The sequence below is a fragment of the Podarcis liolepis genome, assembly GCF_965112155.1.
Source record: "Podarcis liolepis genome assembly, chromosome: 5".
In the NCBI taxonomy this organism is placed as follows: domain Eukaryota; kingdom Metazoa; phylum Chordata; class Lepidosauria; order Squamata; family Lacertidae; genus Podarcis; species Podarcis liolepis.
In genome coordinates, this window is record NC_139556.1 from 55201406 (window position 1) to 55218380 (window position 16975).

General features: G+C 44.0%; 1 pseudogene across 1 annotated transcript; it reads right to left on the reverse strand.

Moving 5' to 3' along the window:
• Positions 1 to 1345: 1345 nt before the first annotated feature.
• On the reverse strand, positions 1346 to 1861 carry LOC310707688 (large ribosomal subunit protein eL21-like; annotated as a pseudogene). Its single transcript has one exon. The product of its transcript is annotated as a large ribosomal subunit protein eL21-like (transcript).
• Between the last annotated feature and the right edge of the window lie 15114 nt (positions 1862 to 16975).

Genomic DNA, 16975 nt, shown 5'->3' on the forward strand with positions numbered 1-16975 from the left:
TCCTATTTTTAAAAGACATCTGAAGGCAACCCTGTTTAGGGAGGTTTTTAATATTTAATGCTGTATTGTTTTTAACACTCAATTGGGAGCTGCCCAGAGTGACTGGAGAAACTCAGCCAGATGGGTGGGGTATAAATATATTATTATTATTATTATTATTATTATTATTATTATTATTATTATTACACCCAACACCAAAAATGGATTTCAAAAAATCATGTAATATAAAATATTCTGCAATATACATAATAAATGGAAGCAGTAAAAATAATTATTGTAAGCTACATAATTAACATAAAGAACGACAGCCCATCAACCTCCAGATAACCAATGAAAAATGCATGCGTTGTTATTTTATTGGGATATTATTTTGATATCACTGCGACTTTTGTATTTTACATCAGTTTGTATAACTGTTATTGGCCTTCCTTTGTCTCCTTTGCTTTTTCCCTGTTTGCCAGATACTTGTTTTCCCTACAGGCACACACACTCAAATTGTAGCTTAAGGCCAAGGTCTTCCAGAGAAAGATTATATGTCAGCGGCTACTGTGTTTCACAAGCTTTGGTTTGGGCACATAAAAGTTCCAGCTATTATTTTGACCGCAAGGGTGGCACCATGCAGAATTTTTCTTCTGGGGAAGGAGCTGGATAAGAGGCTGGATATGTAGCAGCGGGTGGTTGTGTGATGTGGTACTGCTCATTGAACAGCAAATAAGCCCTCAGGTCACAACAAAATTGTATTGTGTAGAGAGAGAGATACGATGGAGCAGAAGGGGAGACTTGGAAATCACTCAGCCTTGCAGAGAGCTTGACAGGACAGGCTCATATTATTGCTGAGAGACTTGGTGGTGCCATTGCCACGACCCTGTGCAGCGCACATCCCCTTTTGACATGGAAGAATAATGCATATTGTCGTGGAGATGTCATTATGTTTTCTGAAACGGGTGTGCCCTGATGCAGCTGTGTGTAAGTGTAATACTGCTTGGGAAGCAGATGGAGGTATGGAAGCCCCAATCTACTTATGGAAGTATGGGAGACCATATCCATCCAGCTGCTCCTTATACTATTCTGCATAATACAGGTTCGGTTGACAAAGCTACATGTTTGCAAGCCAATGGAAGGGAAAGACCGTAGCTCAGTCAAGGAAGGCCCATAAGTCAGCAGTAGAACATCTGCTTTGCATATGGAAGGTTCCAGGTTCAATCTCTAGGTAGGGCTAAGAGAGATTGATTGATTGATTGATTGATTGATTGATTGTATTTAGTGTGTATCCCTCCTTTTCCTCCAAGGAGCTCAAGGTAGAGCACATGGTTCTCTATGTACCTCCCCCTTTTTTTTTTTAGGTCCTCAACATGGTATTTTATTTTGTTCATATAAATTATGCCATAAATTCATATGGAATTGGTTCCAGCAGTTCTGGCTCCTTGCCGTTGTTTCTCACAAAGTGAGCTTCTCTTGGAGGAGCAGGCTAGCATTTTCATTCAAACCAAATTCCCTTTTCCTTTCCTTCATTTTTCTTTCTTTCATTTTCTTTCACACACCGCAAGAAGCTGTCTCTGCTCTTTGAGTGCTTAATATGCTCAATTCGCACACTGGTTCTCTTGGCCAGAATCTTGCCCTTAACCTTCTTGTTCACAATAATCCCCACAGCATGCTGGGTGATGTTGTATACCCTTCCTGTCTTGCCATGGTAACATTTGTAGGGCATGCCTTTCTGAATTGTGCCCATGACTTTTATGTCAACAATGTCACCCTTCTTATAGAAGTGCATGTTGGTGGCAAGAGGGACGACATCATGTCTGCAAAAGGGTCATGAGAACATGTAACATGCCCCCTTCCTCTTCCACTTGGTGTTGGTCATCTTGATGGATTACTGTAAGATGGCGTCCGAGGCAGAAAAACCTCTATGACCCATTTTATTCTCACCTTGTGAGATAGGTCTGGCTGAGAAGTAGTAACTGGCCCTAAGTCACTCAGTGCCTGACACTCTAGAGAGTCACTGCCAGTCAGTGTACAGAGAACTGAGCTACATGGACCAGTCGTCTGATTCAGGGTTCATCCACACTTCCACTTGTCCCATGCCAAGAGGTTTTTCGCTTGTACCACCAGGAAAACTCACTGAATTAGAACAAAAGTCAATCTACAGGAAACCAGAGGGAGATTTGTTCCGCTTTAGCAGTAAACTGGCAGATGTGATCTCAGAACCACTGGCAGTCATCTTTGAGAATTCCTGGAGAACAGGCGAAGTCCCGGCAGACTGGAGGAGGGCAAATGTTGTCCCTATTTTCAAAAAGGGGAAAAGAGAGGACCCAAATAATTATCGCCCAGTCAGTCTGACATCAATACCAGGGAAGATTCTGGAGCAGATCATTAAGCAAACAGTCTGTGAGCACCTAGAAAGGAATGCTGTGATCACCAATAGTCAGCATGGATTTCTGAAAAATAAGTCATGTCAGACTAACCTGATCTCGTTTTTTGACAGAATTACAAGCCTGGTAGATGAAGGGAACGCAGTGGATGTAGCCTACCTTGATTTCAGCAAGGCATTTGACAAGGTGCCCCATGATATTCTTGTAAAGAAGCTGGTAAAATGCGGTCTTGACTATGCTACCACTCAGTGGATTTGTAACTGGCTGACTGACTGAACCCAAAGGGTGCTCATCAATGGTTCCTCTTCATCCTGGAGAAGAGTGACTAGTGGGGTGCCACAGGGTTCTGTCTTGGGCCCGGTCTTATTCAACATCTTTATCAATGACTTGGATGATGGACTCAAGGGCATCCTGATCAAATTTGCAGATGACACCAAACTGGGAAGGGTGGCTAACACCCCAGAGGACAGGATCACACTTCAAAACGACCTTGACAGATTAGAGAACTGGGCAAAAACAAACAAGATGAATTTTAACAAGGAGAAATGTAAAGTATTGCACTTGGGCAAAAAAAATGAGAGGCACAAATACAAGATGGGTGACACCTGGCTTGAGAGCAGTACATGTGAAAAGGATCTAGGAGTCTTGGTTGACCACAAACTTGACATGAGCCAACAGTGTGACGCGGCAGCTAAAAAAGCCAATGCAATTCTGGGCTGCATCAATAGGAGTATAGCATCTAGATCAAGGGAAGTAATAGTGCCACTGTATTCTGCTCTGGTCAGACCTCACCTGGAGTACTGTGTCCAGTTCTGGGCACCACAGTTCAAGAAGGACACTGACAAACTGGAACGTGTCCAGAGGAGGGCAACCAAAATGGTCAAAGGCCTGGAAACGATGCCTTATGGGGAACGGCTAAGGGAGCTGGGCATGTTTAGCCTGGAGAAGAGGAGGTTAAGGGGTGATATGATAGCCATGTTCAAATATATAAAAGGATGTCATATAGAGGAGGGAGAAAGGTTGTTTTCTGCTGCTCCGGAGAAGCGGACACTGAGCAATGGATCCAAACTACAAGAAAGAAGATTCCACCTAAACATTAGGAAGAACTTCCTGACAGTAAGAGCTGTTCGACAGTGGAATTTGCTGCCAAGGAGTGTGGTGGAGTCTCCTTCTTTGGAGGTCTTTAAGCAGAGGCTTGACAACCATATGTCAGGAGTGCTCTGATGGTGTTTCCTGCTTGGCAGGGGGTTGGATTCGATGGCCCTTGTGGTCTCTTCCAACTCTATGATTCTATGATTCTATTCTAAACAGTGGGTTTTCGCAGGAGAAAGTGGTGGGGCAAGTTGAAGCATGGGCAAGCCCTCAGCAGAAAGCAGCTTCCGGTGTTCCTGTATTCCAACTCATAGATTGGGTTGTGGAGTCACACATGCAGAACCCATCCCCAGTCAGTTAGGAATACATGTGACAGAGTTTCCTTCCTCAGCCGTACCTGAACTGAGGTGTTGTTTTTAAAGGAATATTTATGGACTGTAGCCCACGTACCCAATAATCTGTGAAATCTAGAATGGGGTTCATTAGTGGAGATTTAAACTGGTAAGCTCTGTTATTAGTACATAATGTTCCAAAGCAAACAGAGCTGAATAAGAAGAGCACGTCTAAGCTATGTCTAATCAGCTCTCCACATAAACTTTACCTTTTTTTATCCTTGATGTGAACACCTTCTGTACAGTGATCTACAGCAGCCCAGCACTGTGATAAACTATCATAAGCTTTACAGAATTTATAGACTCTTACATCTTCAAATAAACCACATTTTTTTTGTTGAAAAGGTAAAACTTGAGGTTGTATGTCACACATCCAAAAAAAAATGAGCCACTTGCTCCTGCCTAAATTATTTATCGGAAAAAGAAAAGTCAATTTCATTTCATGACGTCAGCAGAACACCAAGGGAAAGCTGCAAATTATGAATAGACTATTGATCTATATGTCAGAAATGTACTGGAAACGTAAGACTGATATCTGGCACACAGTTCACGTGGATTCTAAGCACAGGTCTTGACAGGGGAAAGTGCACAACTGTACAAAGGACGTCAAACATCTAACATGGAGACAGGCCTATAGTGTAGGGCACAGTTGGATAACATAATTGTTGTGCAGAAGAGTTGATGTTTCAATGGCAAAACAGGCTATACCAGGTTCAGACCCTAAACATATTTCTCTATGGGGAGGAACCATGGGTGTAGCCAGGATTTTTGTTGGTGGGGCAGGCTTTTTTGGGGAGGAGAGGTTTTTTGAGGGGCAGAACCTCAGATTTGTATTGCTTTTTATTGACTTGGAGGGCAGCTGCCCCCCCCCTTGGCTATGCCCATGGAAGGAAGCATGGTTAAGTGTACCTGATCTCAAATTCAATTCTAGGCATCTCCAGCTGAAATAATTAGGCACCACTGCTAGTCAGAGTAGACAATATGGGGATAGATGAACAAATAGCCCGACCTGTTCTAAAACAACTTCCTAAATATTCATAATTAGCAAATAAGGAAAAGATGTCTCCTTGAGTGATCCCAAAGAGATGTCAGCTAAACCAGGCTTCCTCAACCTCAGCCCTCCAGATGTTTTTGGCCTACAACTCCCATGATCCCTAGCTAGCAGGACCAGTGGTCAGGGATGATGGGAACTGTAGTCTCAAAACATCTAGAGGGCCAAGGTTGAGGAAGCCTGAGCTAAAGTAACTACAAAGCACCCATAATAGTCCACATCATCCATATCACTCAGCTATTCCCTTAAAAACAATGGGCAAACTATATCACAAGCTGTAGAGCTCATGGGATGCTGTTTTCTCTGTGGAACCATTTCAACTTAATGTCTTCATTAACTCCTTGATAGCTACTTTTGGATTTATAGTAGTCTTACTGTGCTAGAAATTCTGCTTCCTCATCAGCTCAGAAAATTAAAACTGAACAGGGTGGTTAACAATCACCATGAGGCAAACGTGCCATATGTACTGTAGCCTCAGTTTCCCAAGCATGTTACACCATGATCCATCTTGGGGAGGGGGACAACATTTGTGCACCCAGCCATTACCTTTCAACTTTTAGTTTTCCAACATCAGGAGCATCTATAGTTTTTAAATAGATAGCTAGGTAAATAGATAAATAATTATCTCCCCTGAGTGTCTATAGTTTTAAAATAGATACTTATTTCTATTTTCCCCTTTTTAATACTCTTCTTGTGTGTGTTGTGTTGTTTTGAGGAATTGGAGTGCTGCCAGCCATCGTTTCTGCTCTCCAAAGCACTTCTCCTTCCTCCTTTCAAGACTAAATTCAAGTTTAAATCATTCCTCCTTCAATTCACTTCACTTCAATTAAGAAAGATGGCAGTGAGTCGTGAGGGAGCCTCACTCTTTACTCATGGAGGCCAGATCCAGCTTGTCTTCTCAGTGAAGGAGCAGCTAATAGGTTTTTAGACATTTGAGGAGGAACAGCAGTGTCCAGAGATTAGTGATCAGTAAGAAAACACTTTTTCTTTCTTTTTTGAACCAAACATTTCCTTTAATAATATGTTTAAATGGTTCAATAATCCATTTATTTATTTATTTTAGAGTTTTCCACAATCACTTCTCTCGTGCGTTTCCTGCTGATAATGCCATTCTGCTCTTCTCTAGCAGCTGTTTACAAGAGTTGCCTGTTTGTTGCTGGTCAGAATGACTCGTAATTAATTATATCTCTTCCATTTATCCTGCACTGCTAAGCATATATTGACTTGCTCCTTATGTTTTGACCCCATTAGTGCTTCTATTTCTTTTTCTGTGCAGCAGAGGCCAAATTTGGAAGTGCCATCAGGCCATCTCTTTGTCCTTCTATAACAGGCTTCCTCAACCTCGGCCCTCCAGATGTTTTGAGACTACAATTCCCAGCATCCCTGACCACTGGTCCTGCTAGCTAGCAGTGGCGTAGCGTGGGGGTGCAGGGGGGGCCGGCCGCACCGGGTGCAACATCTGGGGGTTAGGGTTAGGGGGCGCAAATCCACGGGTTAGGGGGCGCAAATCCACGGGTTAGGGGCGCAAATTACTTGCCTTGCCCCGGGTGCTGACAACCCACGCTACGCCACTGCTAGCTAGGGATCATGGGAGTTGTAGGCCAAAAACATCTGGAGGACCAAGGTTGAGGAAGCCTGTTCTATAAGGTCATGAGCTCACTTAAGAGGGTGTAAAGTGCAAGAGGGGTGGCCTTTGAATAGAGTTACCAAACAGATAAAGCCTGCCGTGTTGTGCACACTCACACAGGAGTAAGCTCGTAGGAACATAGTGAAACATACCAGTCCACTTTCTCCAACCTAGTTCCCTCTAGACGTTGTTAGGATGCCCAACACTCATCAGCCCCAGCAAGCCTAACCAATGATATAGGATTGTAGGAGCTGCAACAGGAATCACCAGGAGGCATCATGTTGAGTAATGGTGTCATAAGCAAGCAAGCCTTGGATTCAGTTTTATGAGCAAAGGAGGCAAAATTTTGGCAGGCATCAGATCATAAGAGCCCTGCTGGACCAGATCAAAGACCCATCTAGTCCATCATTCTTTTCTCACAGTGGCCAACCAGATGCCTATGGGAAGTCCTCAAGGTAGCATACTGCCTCTGACAATTGTGGCAGAACATCACTATCATAGCTAGTAGCCACTGGGAGCTTTATTCTCCAGGTGTTATTTTTTTCATTGCTGCAGCAGACGTTTGCTCACCTGCCAGACCTCTTCTATCAGTAGAGCTTAAAAAGGCACCAGTATCGTGTTCTTTCTTAAGCAGAGCAGCCCCGTCCTGAATATATATTATTCTCCTAATTTCCTATCTTCAAGTGTCATTAAGGGCTGCTTCAACTCTTCTTTTAAACACTTCTGGCACCCTGTATCAGAACCCGCTGCATTTAATGGCTGCCAGAATTCCAATAAGTATGTGGCATAATCCAGACAGTGCCTTGGGGCTGAAATACACTTATCAGTAATGTTATTATTATATCTTATTACCTGCTTTTGGAAGCAGTCACAGCCCATGTTTCTGCATTTCCTTTTCTCCAGGCCACTGAATAAGTTTCCTCTATAAATGTCACCATAATTAAATTTGACCCCCCAAACCCGCTCTTCTTGGCCTCTCCACCAACTGTATTTCGGAAGTAAAGATATGTGAAATGCCTGGTGACGGTGCTTAAGAAATGCCCTGCGGATCAGGCATGATAGAGGTGTATAGAATTATACATGGTGTGGAGAAAGCAGATGGGGAGATGATTTTTTCCCACCCTCCCTCATAATACTAACCATGATGGCCCTTTTCTGCCTCCACAGTAAGAGGTGGTTATGTCTCTGAATACCCAGTTGCTAGAAATAAAAAGTGAAGAGAAAGCTGTTGTCCTCAGGTCCTCCTTGTGGCCACTGTGAGAACAGGATTCTGGATTCTAGTTGTCTTAGTTCTTATGACAGCAGAAGTACAAGATCCCAGCACATCTCATGGGATGAGGGTGAAAGATGGCTCTGTACCCTTTATGCTGACAATGTGAGACTTCACAGGCTAATGTTTCCCACATGCTGTGGAATTATGCCATTGTGGCTTCACTCTAGAGAGAAGCGCAAGATTCAAAGGACAATAAAGCTTGTTCCAGAATCTCAAGGGGGCTTAGGCTAGAGTTTCACCACCCCCCCTCTCAAATAGCACATCCCTATGCTATTCTCAGAGTGGCATATCAATAGTCAATGTATGCTGCGTGTTTAGCCTTTATACAGATTCTTCCCCGTGTGGTGCTATTGACTGAAATTTGGTGTGTGCAGTGGTCAGATCTGATCCACAGAGGTATTTCAGTCCTTTTTCTTTACATGCGTCACTAAAGTGCACAGCAAATCAAACAGTGACAGAGAACCTAGATATCAAATTCTGTACAGTATCAGCAATAAAAATAATTCAGACATATGCAATAGCCTTTAATGGAGCATTAATATGTCATTGAAAACAGGTTATTTAATTACTTTGACAGAGAACCAGACCCTGATTTCAAATTCTATATGAGCATCAAAAATCATGTCAATGTTTGCAATAGTCATATACTGTATCATTAAATAGCTAGTTTTCAATAGTATCCAGGAAGAAAGGTAGTATAGCATACAACCATATAAAGTCTAATTCTAGGTAGGAATAGCCTCAGCAAACAGGACCCAAACTACCCCTCTTATTTTTTTAGTACCAAAAACAGCCTCAGAGAGCTGTGAGTTTAAGTGGGAAATGGTGGAGGAAAGGGGCTGTCTCTTATCATGTTTCTGCTCAAAACATGCCTTTCTCCCCCCCCCCCCCTTGGCACTTTTCTATTCATAAAAGGAAAAATAAGCTGAGAAAGATGATAAAAACCGTCAAAGAGATCTCCTCTGATTTAGGGATGGGGAGAAATTTGATTCAATTCACAAATTAAAAGTAAACCTTCATAATTTGCTCCTTTCAAATCAATACACAAATTAAAACCAGCCATTCTTTAAAATTCACACTTCTCTTAATTTTGCTATGCAGTCCTTCCTTCTGCCAAGAAATTTGTACAAAAATGCATACATGAAAGGGTGAAGTGTGCATAGAAATTAATGTATTAGTGAACATTTCATACAAAAATTCATTATACTAGAGCAGCAGTGAGGAAACTTTTCGGCCTGCATGGCCAGATCTCCTACCATGCCATGGGCCAACTCTGGCAGGTGGGCAAGACCACCCACCTGTCAATCATCTGATATAATGGTATCATGTGATTGGCAGGTGGGTTGTCCTACCTGTCAAAGTTGGCCTGTGTCGGTGTAGGGATGGGGGAAGGTAGCAGCCAAGCAGGATTGAATACACTGTCCATCAGCTCATGTATGGGAAATTCAGTCCAACCTTCAGGTATAGCGTAGATGGGCTTGGTTTGAGGAAATATCTTTGCATACCACCGAAACTTGTGGGAAATGGCCTCCTGCGAGCCAGAGGTTCTCACCCCTACACTAGAAGAAACTGTTTTGCAAAACTGTGTATCAGGCAAAATTGCATACAAAAATATACACAGTAAGAAAAGATGACACTAAGATGCCAACGGTTTTTTTCAAGAGGATTCTTTTATTCAGTTTTATTTTTAAAGAACTTCTGGTTCTTCATTTGTTCACTATATATAAACAATATTCACTTCATCCAGTCTAATATAAAACCAAACATTGCCACTTTCTATAAACATCTTCAACCCCAAATCCAAATTTCATTTTTTCTTTTTCACACAAAAAGTCTATGAGATGTTAACAATGACTTTTCTCTAATTAAGCTAGCCAATTTTGCTATCTCAGCTAAGTCCGTTAGTTTTAACAGTCAATCTTCCCTTGTTGGTAATAATGGGTCCTTCCAAGAAGAGGGTTTTTGTTGTTGTTGTTGTTTTTAAAAAAGTAACCTAATGTGGAGAAGTTTAAAGTAAGATTGGAAAAATGAGAAACTGAAAGGAACCAAATTGTCAGATTTTTTCCATCGCTACTCTGCTCAAACTCACAGCTTCCTGAGCTTGCTTTTGGTTTTTAAAGGATACATATTGCTGCATGATTTATCCAGTTCAGGCTAACTCAGTAGCTAATTTGCAAAGCACCAGCCTCTCCTGACAAAGGAAGTCAACATCTGTGCCATATAAGGATCATTTCCTGCGAGACGCAAGCAAGATAAGACATGGGGAATTAATAAAGGCCCTTAAAATGCACAAACACAGATCGTATCTCTGATGAATTATGTTGTGAAATCCTCTTCCAAGTTCTCCGTCTCTCTCAGGGTGAGTCGGCAGGTGCCCCTCTCTTGCCTCTCACAGATGCGTGAACACCCACACACATACAAGCACACGTATGCGCAGAAAGAAGCCGCAGGGAGGCTAGAGCTTGCTCTTGCTTGCGGCATTCCCTTTCCCACCCCCCTCTCACAAGGGCGTCAGAAACGGTAGCACAGATTGCTTAAGTGAGAAGGTGTTCTGTTGCTCATAACTCTGCTATATCTGAGAGGTGTCTGGAGGCACAGGAGCACGTTCGATGCTCCGTTGTTTGGCAGAATGCTTACCGTTGAAGAATTGGCTCTCTAGCCTGCTCATTGTACGTCAATCAACAAAGCCAACCTCAGGGGTACCCAGGAGCTAAAAAGCTGCCTTTGCAAATCTATAGACGCAAGCAGAGTGAGTTTGCAATACTGAAAACAAATGGAGGTTAAAAAAAATAAATGGCATGGCGTGTACACTTGATGGGACCAATTCGGATGGTCCGCCCCCGCCACTTAATGGATCCAAATGGTTTCCAGAGAGTGGTAGGGGATGCTTTATCCCATGTTGATGGCCTTTCAGCCGATTCCCTGGTGGCCCGCTAGAATGTGGAGTTAACCAGGGCTATCGACTGTTTGGCTCCGAAGCGCCTTCTCCAATTGTATGGAGCCCGGACAGCCCCGTGGTTTTCCATGGATCTGAGGGCAATGAAACAATCGTTGAGACGGCTAGAGCGCCGGTGGCAGATAACTCATTCCGAATCTGACCGGACACAGGTTAGAGCTCAACGTCGAGCCTACCAAGTGGCGATAGTAGCGAAGAAGACTGCAGAAAACAGCAGCAGGAGACTTTTTCAGGCGGTTCACAATTTAGCGGAACCACCTGCGACATCGAGGCCCAGTACGGGCCACATGATCTCCTGCAATGATTTTGCAAAGTTTTTTGCAGATAAAATCGCTCAGATTCGGGAAGAAGTAGACTCCACCATGGGAGCAGGGCCAGGGCGGGAGAGTGCTAGAGTCCTGTCTAGTCAAGTTGTGTGGGATCAATTCCAATCTGTTACCTCCGAGGATGTGGACAGGCTGCTTGGACGAGTGAAGCCAACCACCTGTCTCCTGGATCCTTGCCCATCCTGGCTTATAAAAGCTAGCCGGGAAGGACTGGGTGATGGGCTTCGTGGGGTGGTGAATGCTTCCCTCCATGAGGGAGCCTTCCCAGACCCGCTGAAAGAGGCGGTTATTAAACCGCTTCTTAAACAACCATCTTTAGATGCGGCCACGATGGCCACTTATCGCCCAGTCTCAAATCTTCCATTCTTGGGCAAGGTGATTGAGCAAGTGGTAGAAGAACAACTCAAGGCACACCTGGAAGAAGCGGACCATTTGGATCCCTTCCAGTCAGGATTCAGGCCTCATCATGGGACTGAAACTGCCTTGGTCGCACTGGTTGATGATCGCTGGCGGGCTAGGAACAAAGGTGAGAGCTGTTTCCTAGTTCTGCTGGATCTCTCAGCGGCGTTTGATACCATCGACCATAACATCCTTCTGGACTGTCTTGAGGGGCTGGGAGCTGGGGGAACTGTCATACAGTGGTTCCGCTCCTTCCTCCTGGGCCGTGTTCAGAAAGTGGTGGTGGGGAATGAGTGTTCAGACCCCTGGGCTCTCACTTGTGGGGTGCCTCAGGGTTCTGTCCTCTCCCCCATGCTTTTCAACATTTACATGCAGCCACTGGGAAAGATCATCAGGAGGTTTGGGCTGGGTGTTCATCAGTATGCGGATGATACCCAGCTCTACCTCTCTTTTAAATCAGAACCAGTGAAGGCGGTGAAGGTCCTGTATGAGTGCCTGGAGGCGGTTGGAGGATGGATGGTGGCTAACAGATTGAGGTTGAATCCTGACAAGACAGAAGTACTGTTTTGGGGGGACAGGAGGCGGGCAGGTATGGAGGATTCCCTGGTCCTGAATAGGGTAACTGTGCCCCTGAAGGACCAGGTGCGCAGCCTGGGAGTCATTTTGGACTCACAGCTGTTCATGGAGGCACAGGTCAAATCTGTATCCAGGGCAGCTGTTTACCAGCTCCATCTGGTACGTAGGCTGAGACCCTATCTGCCTGCAGACTGTCTCGCCAGAGTGGTGCATGCTCTAGTTATCTCCTGCTTGGACTACTGCAATGCGCTCTACGTGGGGCTACCTTTGAAGGCAACCCGGAAACTACAACTAATCCAGAATGCGGCAGCTAGACTGGTGACTGGGAGCGGCCGCCGAGACCATAAAACACCGGTCTTGAAAGACCTACATTGGCTCCCAGTACGTTTCCGAGCACAATTCAAAGTGTTGGTGCTGACCTTTAAAGCCCTAAATGGCCTTGGTCCAGTATATCTGAAGGAGCGTCTCCTCCCCCATCGTTCTGACCAGACACTGAGGTCCAGCTCCGAGGGCCTTCTGGTGGTTCCCTCACTGCGAGAGGCCAAGTTACAGGGAACCAGGCAGAGGGCCTTTTCGGTAGTGGCGCCCGCCCTATGGAACGCCCTCCCATCAGATGTCAAAGCGATAAACAACTACCTGACATTCAGAAGACATCTGAAGGCAGCCCTGTTCAGGGAAGTTTTAAATATGTGACATTGTAGTGTATTTTTCATCTTTGTTGGAAGCCGCCCAGAGTGGCTGGGGAAACCCAGCCAGATGGGCGGGGTACAAATAATAAATTATTATTATTATTATTATTATTATTATTATTATTATTATTATTATTATTATTTTCAGGTGATATAGTACCGGTAACTTGCCATCAATCTCTTGGCTGGCTTGCCGGTGAATTGTACAGTTTATCTATTTCAGTGAATATGAAATACTGCAACCAGGTGGTCACCTTTCACAGTGTGTTTATTTTAATGCTAAATGTACTTGAACTAATGCTGTATTTATTTGCTTAACTGATAAGTCACTGGAATGGCATCTGCATCCGGGATGGAGGGATCAATCAGGAAACCTGTCAGCTTTCCTATTCTCGTCATATCAAAGTCTGGTTGGCGACATTATTGTTGCGATAAAGCCGGCTGAAAGCTGCTAAGTGATTCTGACTGATCAGTGTTGCAGAATGAAGTACACACTGTTCTTGTGAATGATTTTTTAATGCTTCCAGTCTTCCACAAAAAGGGATGGAGAAACTGCTGGTGAAAGTTCCTGCATTTCTGAGAATCCAGCCCCATTGATTGTGAAAGCAAGGTTCCACCAATTTTAATGTTTAAAAAGTAGTACTAGAGGCTGGTACTAGAAGGCAAAACTTCCACATATACTGCATGACATGTGCAGCAGGTAGGAATACCTGGGAGTTGAGCCAGTGGTACCTTTCAACAGCTCAGGAAGGTGGAAGCAAAAAAAGGAAGATCTGGGAGAAATTTCCATTCTACTCCTGATAGACAAGAACCATGGACAACCTCTGTACATGGTGAATGCTTGAAACAAGTAGGTTGTTGTGTGATATAAAGAGGGACCGTTGTACCTGGTAAACTGAATATTTAAAACAAAATTTAAAAATTCCTTCCAGTAGCACTGTAGAGACCAACTAAGTTTGCTATTGGTATGAGCTTCTGTGTGCATGCACACTTCTTCAGTGTGTATCTTTTATATCTTTTATATTTTGTTTTGACTACAGCAGACCAACACAGCTACCTACCTGTGACTGGATATTTAAAGAGACAGGCATTTTATTCTCAGTCCTTGGCTGGATCTAGATGCATCAAAGAAGTGATTCAGTTAAACGTGTTGTAAACTCATACAGGGAAATCTGGTAGGGAAATCTGGTAGGGAATATGGTGTCACAGTGTTATATCACATATGCAACACACAAAATGCTTTTTCTTTACCAGTCTAGCTGAGTCCCTTCAATCTGTTTTGGTTGATCACATTGCAGTGCACTTGGCCAAGAAAATCAGGAATAGCCTGATGACCTTTGCCCAGCCCAGCTCGCCTAAAATAGCCTCTTTTCTAAGCACCAAGGGTCACTCATATTCAGAAAAGTCCCACCAAGCCTAATGGGAGCAAATGGGTCCTCCCATGCAGAGTCTCCAGTCTACTAGGCCGAATCCCATGGAAACTGACTTTGAACCCTTACAGCTGCCACATATTGCACCTCAACCCCGAAGCAATTTTGGCCGCCTCCTTGAGGAGCAGGGAAACTATTATATTTAAATTAAACTGAAATAAGAATTTGGGAATATTATTAATCTGGATCCTGGTGAGCCTAGCCACATAAAAAAGGTATACTGGTTCCAGAGAATGCTAGGGATTTCGTCAAAATTAAATTGTGGCCTCTCATTTCATCTCATTAGGGCACAGGTAAGGAATCTTGGTAAAGGGACATGGGTGGCACTGTGGGTTAAACCACAGAGCCTAGGACTTGCCGATCAGAAGGTCGGCGGTTCGAATCCCCACAACGGGGTGAGCTCCCGTTGCTCGGTCCCTGCTCCTGCCGACCTAGCAGTTCGAAAGCACGTCAAAGTGCAAGTAGATAAATAGGTACCGCTCTGGCGGGAAGGTAAACGGCATTTCCGTGCGCTGCTCTGGTTCGCCAGAAGCGGCTTAGTCATGCTGGCCACATGACCCAGAAGCTGTATGCTGGCTCCCTCAGCCAGTAAAGCGAGATGAGCGCTGCAACCCCAGAGTTGGCCACGACTGGACCTAATGGTCAGGGGTCCCTTTACCTTTACCTTTAAGGAACCTTGAATCTAGGGAGCAAATGCAGCCCTACTTGCCTCTCTATCTGGTACTCAGAATTGTCCCCAGACCACACCCTTCCCTTGCCCTATGTCACACCCTGAGAGCAGACCCTCCAAGTCCTGGATTTAAAGAAGCCGCCCCAGTTCCTGATTTGATCGCAGAATGACCCACTTTTCATTGGGACATCCCTATTTTTATCGAAGAAATTTTTGGAGCGTATGCGAGTGTGTTTCCCCTTACTTGCCTGGCTGGAAGATGGAGAGGGGTGTGTGATTGTGTGTAGTAATTAACCTACTGTACAAGGGTAAAGCTTATATATTTGTTACTCCACCCCTTTTTGCCTCTGGCTCCACCCCTACTGGCATGTGGTCCTTGGAAGGCTACCCAGAAGGGAAAATAGCCCTTAGATAATACCAGCATGCATTGTAAGGTCAAGCACCTTGGAAATTACTGCTTGAGAAGCAAGATGGTGTTTACCATCTTTACTGAAGCAAAGTTCTTAACCCGAGGTACTATTTCTGGGTTAGCGGAGTCTGTAACCTGACGTGTCTGTAACCCGAGGTACCACTGTAACACATATCAAAGGTGTCTGGATCAAGGAGCCATTTTGTCACCTGTCTTAGACAATAGATTAAAGATAGATTGTTTGAAGATTGTTTGAACAATGATCTCAATTTTCCACCTCTTAGACCTTCATGCATCACACAGTATTCTGACAGCCTGACATTTTCCTTGCAGTACGGTACTCTGTGTTCCCCCCTCTGGTTCCATGTTGTTCAAAATGGCACTCAGAAGGAACATGCAGTACTTAAAGGCTGCATTCAGTCTCTACCTGTTTAGACAGGTAAACTAATAATCTTAAAATGAAAGCTTGGGGGACGAAATAGCTGAGGTGACAAAGCAGAACTGGCACAGAGGGATAAGAATGATCTCCGAGCAGGGATAGAAAGGCTCTCCGTTTTCTCATGCCACTGAGACAAAAATGTGCTCTTATTTATCGTCATTAAAATGCCATTAGACCTGAAGCTCTGTTTATTTTTGCTAGGCAAGTCTTTCTCATGGATAATCTAGTAATATTTATACAGCAAAAAGCAAAGTCCAGATTGTTATGCTTGTTTGCAGATTACATATGCTCAGTTACCTGGTACAGTTCAGCTGGCAAGCCTTTTCAGTGAAATGTTAGTCCTAAATCAGCTTCAGTCATTTTGTTATGCTGCGGCTCAATATGCGTGAAACTGTCTGCAAGAGAAATCCTGACTTCCTCAGGCTTGAATTGCGGAACTGGATCTTGCCCCTTTGCTCATTCATGCTAAGGCCAAACCATCCATTAATCTACATGTTGCTGGGCTGAAATCTTTGTGTGTGACTGTATCTTTTTACATCCTCACCATCCCTGCTTCCCTGTGCTCTTTGTCCTACCATTGCAAAAGAAACACCAAAAATATAACAATGAGTACAATGACTGTGTTAGGAAACTCACCATAAGTCTCACTGAACATGAGCTAGAGCTCCTCTTGGTGCCCAGGTACTCCATTGTGGTGAAGTTGACAAATAGATTGTTCTTCTTTAACACCATTGCATCTGTGCAGAGGCATTAGGTGAGCTGTTTCAGGTGTTTGAAGGTCTCCATCGAGGCAATATTACTGATTGATTGATTGATTGATTGATTGATTGATTGCTTTCATATCCCACTTTTTCTCCAAGAATCTCCCGAGAGTTACATGATTCTCCCCCTTCTCATTTGATCTTCACAACAACCCTGTCAGGTAGGTTTGGCTGAGGGGTAGTGACTCATCCAAGGTTACCCAGTGAACTTCATGGCTGAATAGGGATTTGAACCCTGATCTTGCAGGTCCCAGTACAACACTCTAACCACTACACCACACTAGATCTCAATTCCCCAGGGACAACCCACAGTGGTATATTTCCAAGACACTTTGTAGGTAAAATTGTTTGTATTTGTTCCACCTTGGACAGCTGTGTTGTCTCCTCTGACTTGTGTTGTTTGTTTTTTTAAACCCTCAGTGGAGCCAACATTATTAAAGCATTATTGGCTTGACAACTCTTGAAAATTCATTTTGGGAGCATTTGTGTCTGTCTTGCCCGAGATGCATTTCAGTC